The sequence below is a fragment of the Cupressus sempervirens genome, chromosome 8 (genome assembly GCF_028749045.1).
Source record: "Cupressus sempervirens isolate cs-2001-9-10 chromosome 8, ASM2874904v1, whole genome shotgun sequence".
NCBI classification, from domain to species: domain Eukaryota; kingdom Viridiplantae; phylum Streptophyta; class Pinopsida; order Cupressales; family Cupressaceae; genus Cupressus; species Cupressus sempervirens.
In genome coordinates this window covers 254936068-254946817 of record NC_143125.1, presented here as the reverse complement: position 1 = coordinate 254946817, position 10750 = coordinate 254936068, and the positions used below count along the sequence as shown (strand labels likewise).

The window sequence follows — 10750 nt, the reverse complement described above, 5'->3', positions numbered from 1 at the left end:
AAAATAGATTAGAAAAAATATTGAAGAAATTGATGAGAAATAGGTTCAACCTACTACAATTTTATGCGACAATGCAAGTCCCACAAGTTAGTGAAACATTTTGGTATATTACAATAGAACACAATATTTTAATTTGAAATATTATTTTATTTGAGATCTAGTGCAAATAAAAGGAGGATGAATTGAAGTGGACAAGAACCCAAGATGAACTTGCACATATCTTTATAAATGAGATTACCAAATATCAATTTGTGGCACTGCAAGTTAATATTGATATCCCTATCATCATCAAGGTGGATATGAAGATTTATGATGGTCATGAAATCTTTGCATGACTTCCAAATCACTAACTCTATTGCTAAGCCACCAATTTTTGAGCAATGTTCATTTAATTTATAGTGGTTTATAATTTAGATGATCATGTGTAGTTATTATTATAGATTTATCAATGTGTGGTTATTGAAAGTTCTCCATAGTTTTGTAAAATTCTTTTTTAGTTCCTTACTTAACATAACAACCTATGAACATGGAGTAATATAATATCTACAACATCTTCTCTAGTTAGGTTTCATTAGAGTAATAGAGAACTATAGTTACAAGAAGAAAAGTATAACTTTGTTCACTATAGGATTCATAAAATCCAATTTTAAATTATTTAGGACTCATGGAATGGTTTTGCTAGCAAGTAAAAAATAAACATATTTCTAATATTTAATGATTTACACACAGAGAAATATATTTTTCAATAAAAAGAAATAAGTTTTATTTTGCTCCAAAGTAGAGAATCCTCTTTTTTTGACCAAAACTTTGTTAACCACTGAATATTGATTTATTTTTTATTATTTTTCATTTGATTTCCACTACTATTGAAATTCTATAACAACACCCAAAAATGCAACAAACTTTGTGTCAAGTAATAGTATATAAGAAAATGGAAGGCCCCCAAAAAAAAGCCTTCAATCCTCATCAAATACAAATATCTAACAAAAATACGGCCTAACCAAGAGTTTTAATACAAGGCTAAACCAATTGACAACCAATCATAGGACCAAATTAGGACACTCTCAAAATGAGCATGCAACCAAGGAGCCAATAGTGTATAATGATTCAAGCTTTCTACAATCCCTACACACCATGCACACCCAAATTCCACATGGACATAGGAAATCCCTGCACCAAGAAAGGGAGACAACCAGACACCATGTAACTGTTCCAAGGGATCTAGAGTACACCTATACCATACTAGAGGCCTAAGGGTATGTCAGGATTATCACATCACCATCATTCACCCCCTCGAGAATACCAAAATTTTAAATTCAAGACCTTCTCCTTGCTCACCATGTTGCAAGATTATCTTTTTTGAAGTACTACCTAGTTTTTTCCCCATTAAAGAATTGCATGCATTTTTAATTTCTAAAAATAAAACCGAAATTATTCATAATAAGGAACCAAGACCATTGCATCATTTTTCTTGTGATTTTTGTAGATATGCCTCAAATCCATTACAATGAAACATTTTCGATTAAAGGTTTAAATAATTTTTTTTAATAAGGGACCAAAAACCCCTAGAGTTAATACATTAGGTAAAATATTTAAGCCCCAAAACATAATAGTGCCTAATAGAACCAAAACACCCACTCCCGAAACTAGCTAGAAAAAAGCCTACAACTAGGCTACCAAAAAACTAATTAACACAAGTAACCAAAAAACTAGATCTACTAGGATGCATGAAGTCACACCAATTCCTTGACAACCTCTCCTTCAACTCTTTGATTCTACTAATGAAATGTTAAATTTGCATACAAATTCATTTCAATTTCTCTCAATATCTATAATTCTCTTATCATGATATTAACATTATTACGATCAATACAAATAATAATAGAAAATGTAATTAGATTTTCTTCTATATAGAAATAAAAATAATTAAATATATATTCACATACCATTCAGTATATCACTTTCCAATAATCAAACAAAACATTTTTAAAATTGAAGACTCGTTATCAACCTTATAATTATAATTGATATAAAGATGATTATACTTTTCTTTCATTTTGTTTAAATGAAAATGTGATGTACAACTATTATTACATACACGTGAATAAATACAATCACAAATTAACTTAAACTATAATATAATTTTCTTAAATAAGAACATATACAATGAGGAAATCTCTATCTATGAACATGAATCTACTAAGACTAGAAAACTTAATCTCGTAGAAATTTAGTTTTCCACAAATCTTATAATATTTAAAATAGAATGTCATCAAAACAATTTAAAATAAAAGAATTATTTTCTATACCATTGCCACTAAAAGCTAATTATGAACATGTAATTATTTATAATTCTTATAAATATTACAACTATTCGTCATCATGTTATATACATAGAGTATCTAGTTAGGAAAAAAGAGATTAGTATACTATCTATTTATTTAAATTATTTGACAAAAGTTAAAATCTTATATATATATATATATATATATGAGGAAAATCCTCATTGACTTATCATATTACAAAATAGAACAACCACCCTAGTTTATACCAAAAAGATAAAAGTAATCCAAATTGACTTTATAATTGGTCATACAAACAACTCTATTTATGATGTGTCCTAACAAAAGGACTAGTCAGAATACGGCCTTATGGCCCTTACAATGAGAGTTGTCTATCTAGCAGAGGATTTGCACCAGAAGTGATAGTTTTTTAAATTAATTAATTAATTTATAAATCACATAGCAGTTGCTATGTGATTTATAAATTAATCTGCTATGTGATTTATAAATTAATTAATTAATTTGAAAAACTGTCACTTCTAATGCAAATCCTCTGCTGTTTATCCACGGGCCTTACAATGGATGTCCCAAGCATTATGTGGGTTACTTCCTATACTTATTCTATCATGCATATATGCATATACACTTAAAAGCTCCTAGGAAGTAACAAAACTAAAACAGCTTGAAAACTGAAGAATAGACGTTAGAGCTAACCAGTGGCTGCAGATGCAGATGCGGATGGGAATGAGTGAAAAGTGAAATGAGGGGTGTAGCTCAAACTCCAGCTACATGTCTGGGAAGCAACTCGGTAAAATCCTTGGAGTTTAAAGGACCTAATTATGCAAGGCCACATTATCTCCCCCCATATCATCACCAACATTGTTCCAACGAAGGCTATCCTGAAGCCCAACGCCAGAGCAACCATGGACACATTTTCATCAATTACACTCCACAACGATTCCAAATTGGTCACAGATGGGACCAAAGATGTTTTGTTCTCTCGGTTGCAACTCTGCAAAGGGGCCCTGCACAAGCATGGAAGATTATTCTGGAATGACTTTGCAGTGAATGTATCGAACTGTGGTCCTCTGGGTATTCGTCCGCAGAGCATGTTGGAAGACAGATCTATGTATGCCAGCAGGTACAATATAGAGAGACTCAGGAATATCCCTGGTGAGCTTATTCTTAGACAAGTCCAACTGCTCCAGGGTCCATATCTTCCCAAGATAAGCTGGTATTTCACCTTCAAAATGGTTCCCAGACAGATTCAGCAATCTCATGCTTCTCAATTGCCCTATGCTTTTCGATATCTGCCCGCTGAGATTGTTACCTGATAAGTCAAGTATGGTGTTCGCCGCCATTACGTACTCCAGCCTGTACTCATGTTTTTTTATGACTACACAGATATCTTCATACAGGCTATTTCCAGAAACTTGCGGATCTCCGTGCATAGAAAACCCCTGAAGATTGTCAAGATTAGCAGGTATTTGGCCATCAGACTTATTGTTTGATAAATCCAGAACCTGCAAACTAGTGAGATTTACAATCCATGCCGGAAAAGCACCCCAAAGCTGATTATACCCGAGGCTCAAAAATCTCATGTCCTGAAAATGTGTGAGGTACGAAGGAAGTGCACCTCTCAGACGGTTCCTTCTGAAATCAAGAAGCTAAAGCTTCTTACAGTTGGCCAAGGATGCCGGCAGAGTCCCAGAGAAGTTATTGGTGTTTGCTGACAGTACTTCCAGAGATGAGGGATAGTTGATATCAGAACTTCCATTGAAGGAATTGTTGAACAGCTTTATCTTCCTCAAAGATTTGTAGTTGCTGAGTGTTGGAGGAATTCCACCGGAGAGAGAGTTGCTGGATAATATCAGCTCCGTCAGTGAGGCACAGCTACTCATAGAGGATGGAATCTTTCCGTTCAGCCTATTTTCTGACAAAATTAGGCGGCTGAGCGTTGTGCATTTAGTGATGCCCTCGAGAATCTTTCCACCCAAGATGATATTTGAAAAATCTAACACCTCCACTGATATCAAACCACTGATAGTTTTCGGAATGGCTCCGGAAATGTTGTTGCCCGTGATCAGGAGCTCCGTAAGACTCTTGAGTTTGCCAATACAATCTGGTACATGACCACTGAAATGGTTAAAGTGAAGATAGAGGAGTTCAAGGGACTCCAACTCGCCCATTGACTCTGGGATTATGCCTGTGAGGTTGTTTGAATACAAAAATAACCTTTTCAATTTTCGGAGGTTTCCTATATCCTTGGGAACAAATCCGGTCAATTGGTTAGCGTGCTGGAAAACTTAATGCAGCGTTGACATTTGCCCCTGGAGCCAAATGTCCACCTACCACCTGACGACCCAGAACAGATAGAAAACATGAATGTGGTAGGTGAGATTTTTGAATTTGGAAATGAGAGGGGAAAATGTTTTAGGTCAGAAGACAAAAGGAATGTTTCTACATTCATTTTTTATTAAGTGTAGATCAAGCAGATCAGAGAGAAGTTGCAAAGCTGAGCAGAGAAGGAAGAAGGAAGGAAGTTTGTGCCTACAGTTGCACGTGGTTCCTTGTTCACTTTATAAGTTTGTTGTTTGGTTTTGTCTTGTTGAAGCAATGATTGCTCCAGGCACCATTGTATGTAGCCATTAGAGTTGCAGGTTTAAAGGTTTATTAAAGTTTGAAGTATTATCAATTTAGGGTTATTTTAGGGTTTTCTGGTTGAAGCCGAATGCTCCCAGATGTTGTAATAGTTTAATGAAAGATTGAATAGAAAGAAAGCAAGCATACTTGAATCTATTGATCTTCCCTTGTATATTGGATTTGAAAAATTTGTTTGAAAGCTTAAAGCTTTGACTCTCTGGTTTTAATGGTGAATGCATTCACGACTGGAATTTTCTAAGTTATAAACTTTATTTGGAGCCGAGCTCACTTGGCATCTATTGTTGACGAGCATTTCCTTTGTGAGCCGAGCATACTCAGCATTTGTTGTCGAGCTCCTCTTTGTGCCAATTTCACTCGGCACCTATTGCCTATCACTCGGCACCTTCATGTGCCGAGCAAGTGCCGAGTAATTTCTGGCACTCGGCACCTTCCTGTGCCAAGCACTTTTCTTCAAGTGCCGAGCAACCTGCCACTCGGCACCATCAAGTGCCGAGTAAAACTGGCACTCGACACCTTCATGTGTGGAGCAAAGTTTTTAGGGTTAGGGTTATGAGTATTGAGTTTGATTTTAATCTATATTTCTCACATAGCGTCTAAGGTTAGTTTCTCAAGCTTGGTCAGGCTAGTTATTGCTTGGGGTATGGTGTCGTTTAACATGTTTGTACTCAGATTCAGAAAAGTTAGCTCTCTCAAATTTCCAATGCAATCAAAAATGGTACCTGTGTAATGGTTTCTACCAAGATCTAAGTAAGCAAGCTGGGTTAGATTGAAAATGAGTTCAGGAATTGTCCCCTCTAAATTGTTAAAATTGAAATCAAGGGTAAAGAGAGGAAGAATGGCAAGAGTGGTAGGTAGTGTTCCGTTAATATGGTGGAATCCCACATCAAGCCACTCAAGTCTAGTACAATTTCCTATTTCTGGAGGGATAGAGCCTGTGATGTTTCCTGGGCCATACAGTGATAATTGGTAAAGTTGTTTCAAATTACCTAGTTCAGCTGGTATATTACCATAGAGTTGGGCAAAACCCCCAATAAATAGTACTTCCAGGGAGGAACAATTACCCAGGGTCACAGGGATTTGGGTCTTCAGCTTGTTATCGTTCACAGAAAAGTACTGCAATTTGTTGAGCTTCCCGAACTCGGGTGGAATCGTTCCTGTCAAATTATAAGGGTAAAAAGCATGAAAAATATAATAGACAATGGAATATATCTATTGGAAAAATAGAACACTAAAATAAAATAAAATAAAATAGAGAAAGAAAGTACTTCTAGTTTAATAAACTTTATTGAATAATAGATGCAAATTTATACAATATCTTGCTTCTACAACATTCTTAAATGAGTGTTAATTGCATTGACAATAAATTACATCAAGATTGACAACACAAATAAACTTTTCAGTTATGGACACCTAACTCAACATATCTATGATAACAACTTACTAAAACTAAAACTCTTTGACTAATACCTAAACTAAGCTTGTGTTGCTAGCAACTCAACAAGGTTTGCCATGTGCATTTTGTGCGATATAGATGTTTACTAATATTTTTTAAAATTATAATTTAATGTGCATAAATTAAATTAAAATGAATTTATAATTTAAGTAAAATAAAATGTAATTCTTTTTATAAAATTAAATGAATATTATATATATATAGTTTATCATATATTAATAAATTATCATCTAAAAAATAATGAGAAATATAAAAAGATATTAAACAAATAACAACTCCCAGAAATATCCTATTAGCTAAACTATTTTTAAAAATAAATTAACTTAATTTAAAAACTAAAACTTCAATCAATTTTTAGAATCAAAAGTTAAATAAAAGGAAGAAAAGAAAATTAAAAGCGGAAATAACAAATAAATAAGTTTCTAAATAAATAGGAAAATAAAAGAGTTAAAATTAAAGATAAATTAAAATTAAAAAAAATCTCGTCTCAATAAATTGAATTATAAATAATTTCTAATTAAAATAAAATTGTATTTATTTTTGTTAAATAAACAGCCAATATAAATAATTAAGTTAAATAATAAATTAAAAAATAAGAGTTAAATCAAGAAGAATATAGCAGAGAAGCACGTGAAGGAAATGTAGTCGAGGAGAAGCTAAGGCCAAGCAATGGAATGGTAAGCAGAAAATGGAAAAGTAGAGACAAACAGGTGGTGGATACTCTGGTTCTTTTTTTGATGTTATGTTTAGTTTATTAAGACAGAAGGTTTGGGGATAGATAGAAGGTTTTATGTATAGTTAGTTGGTCTCTAGAGATGAGACTTGTATGGGCAAAGGAAGGCTATAATATGAAGCCTAGTTGTAAATTTGTAAAAATGATATTTTAAATAATAATAATAAACTTATTACCAACAAAAAAAAAAAGAATTAAAGATAATAGCTAATTAAACTAAACAAATAGAAATATTTAAATAATATATGACATATATTATTATTTTATAGTTATAATTTTTAAGTTAAATAAATTTTTAAAGAATAATAGTAAAGTGTAGATGACTAATTAAACTAAATAATAAGGAAAAATAAGAATTAAAAGTGAAGTGAAATAAAAATTGGTAGGAAAATTATTAATAGCAAGGGCTGACAATTTACTAGTCAAAGACTGACAATTTTCCAGCAAAAGAAATAATTATGTGGGAACTTTGTTCCCGCATATAGCCTATTAGGTGAATTGTTATTTAGTATTGTTAGAACATTAGCTCCAACAATATGCAATATCTAGCAAAGTAGGAAGGATGCGAATCTTTCTTTATCTTTGTCTACATTAATAAGTATATCAAGTAAAATTTGATATTGTTATCACGATTTAATTGTATAGTTTTTGAGTCAAATTCATTGATCACATGAGTAGTAATTCACACATGAATCCATCTTTCATGAGAATAAATGGAACACTTAGCACTCATTGGATCTTGGTGATGTTCACATAGGTGAAGCACTAAAGGTCACCTATACCATTACTATCCCAGTTGGAGTGCTCTAAACTATGGAGTTCCCTCCACGATTAAACCACTTTGCTTGCAACCTCGTTTACAAAACCGTCACCAAGTGTTGGGTCTTATAAACCATTCATTAGAAAGCACTTAAACTTATCTATTGTTTATCTATATTTCCAACTATTTCATTTTGATAGATTATATAGTGTGCTCCAAAATATTGATGAAAAACTAACAAACAATTGAATCTAAATATTGCATATTCTTGCAAAATGAGAATAATTACCTGTGAGATTGTTAATGCCAAGTGGCAAATAAAGAAGAGAGGTGCAGTTGCTCAGCAAAACTGGAATGTTTCCAGTAAGGTCATTGTAGGACAAGTGCAGATGCTGTAAACTATGCAGAGAACCGAATTGTGCAGGTATGCTTCCTGTCAAGTTGTTAACCAAAAGTCTTATATACTCACGATGTGTGCAATTAGCAAGAGATGTGGGGACGGATCCTGTCCATAGATTTTTGTTGAGGTCAAGTACCCTATTTTTAAAAATAAATTAACTTAATTAATTTAAAAACTAAAACTTCAATCAATTTTTAAAATCAAAAGTTAAATAAAAGGGGAAAAAAGAGAGTTAAAAGTGGAGATAACAAGTAAATAGGTTTCTAAATAAATAGGAAAACAAGAGAGTTCAAATTAAAGATAAATTAAATTTTAAAAAAATCACATCTCAATAAATTAAATTTTAAATAATTTCTAATTAAAATAAAATAGTATTTATTTTTGTTAAATAAACAACCAATATAAATAATTAACTTAAATAATAAATTAAAAAATAAGCAATAATATTTATATTATATATGACATATCTTATTATTTTATAGTTATAATTTTTAAGTTAAATAATTTTTTTTTAAAATAATAATAATAGTGTAGATGACTAATTAAACCAAAAAATTAGAAAAAAAAGCAGTGAAAAGTGGAGTGAAATAAAAGTCAGTCGAAAAATTATTAATGGCCTGACAATTAACTGGTCAAAGATGACAATTTTCCTGCGAAAAAATAATTATGTGAAACTTTGTTCCCACATATAGCCTATCGGCTAAATTATTATTTAGTATTGTCAGGACATTAGCTCCAACAATATACAATGTCTAACAAAGCAAGAAGGATGAGAATCTTTCTTTATCTTTGTCTACATTGATAAGTACATCAAGTAAAATTGTGATATTGTTATCACGATTTAATTGTATAGTTTTCAAGTCAAATTCATGGATCACATGAGTAGTGATTCACACATGAATCCATCTTTCATGAGAATAAATGGAACACTTAGCACTCATTAGATCTTGGTGATGTTCACATAGGTGAAGCACTGAAGGTCACCTATCCCATTACTATTCCAGGTGGAGCGCTCTAAACTCTGGAGTTCCCTCCATGATTAAACCACTCTTCTTGCAACCTCATTTACAAAACCTTCACCAAGTGTTGTGTCTTATGAACCATTCATTAGAAAGCCCCTAGTTAAACTTATCTATTGTTTATCTATATTTCCAGCTATTTCATTTTGATGATAGATTATATAGTATGATCCAAAACATTGATAAAAAACTAACATACAATTGAATCTAAATATTGCATATTGTAGAATGAGAATAATTACCTGTGGGATTGTTAATGCCAAGTGGCAAATAAAGAAGAGAGGTGCAGTTGCTCAGCAAAACTGGAATGTTTCCAGTAAGATCATTGTAGGACAAGTGCAGATGCTGTAAACTGTGCAGAGAACCGAATTGTGCAGGTATGCTTCCTGTCAAGTTGTTAACCGAAAGTCTTATATACTCAAGATGTGTGCAATTAGCAAGAGATGTGGGGATGGATCCTGTCAGTAGATTTGTGTTGAGGTCGAGTACCCTCAACGCCTTGAGCTTGCCGAGAAGAGGTGGAATCGTTCCCATGAAAGAATTGCTGGAGAGATTCATAACACGTAATAAAGATAGATTCCCGATGAAGGGAGAGAGGGTCCCTGCCAATTCCAATTGAGGGAGAATGATGGCCACGACTCTCTTGGTACCCTTTCTGCAAACGACACCGTTCCAGGAGCACAAGTTTTCTGAATTGGCAGAAGTCCAGTTGAGAAGAGAGTGCATGGGGTCGGCTTTAATGCCCCCCTTGAAAGAGAGTAGGGCTTCCAAGTCTCTCTTCTCAGAAACATCTTCGTCCATGAGGAGCACACGCTTCTTCACAACAGAAAACATTCCGTCCATGGCAGGGCTATGCGAAGAAGAGACATGGGGAGAATAAGAGGTGTTGGGAATGGCTACTGCAGAGGCATGTGTGGTTAATGCAAACCACAGCGTCTGGATCAGTATAACTCTCTTCATCTGTCTGCCCTCCATTCTTTTTTATTATGACCTTCCAGTGAGTGATCACATTTATAGAGTGCTAAACATTCATTGTCAGTACGTGATATCGAGTAAAGCACGGCAATGAATAAAAAATAGGACCGTGAGATACGCATTTTGCGCAAACAGTTTTCCAAGTTCTTAGCGCTGTGTTCACAGATTGTGCAAGCCAATGCTTTCAAGACTTCAATATTCCTCTCCGCTGATTTGCTACGCCGCGTTAAAACTTGTGTAACTTTTCCATGGCTTGAGATATTTCGTTTCCGCGAGATATTTTTCTTATTCTCTCTTCAGTCGGCGTAAATCATTATACATGTATTTTGAGCATATGACTTCAACTGCCGAAAAGGAATTACTAATGTATACATATATATTGTATTAGGCTAATCAGGAATTTCTTATCTTTGAATGAATTAGCTTGTATGTTACCGAGATTACACAGCCCATACTTTATTATA

General features: G+C 33.4%; 1 pseudogene; it reads right to left on the bottom strand.

The window, feature by feature from the left end:
* Window positions 1-3067: 3067 nt before the first annotated feature.
* LOC149542441 (uncharacterized) lies at window positions 3068-10286 on the bottom strand (annotated as a pseudogene).
* Between the last annotated feature and the right edge of the window lie 464 nt (window positions 10287-10750).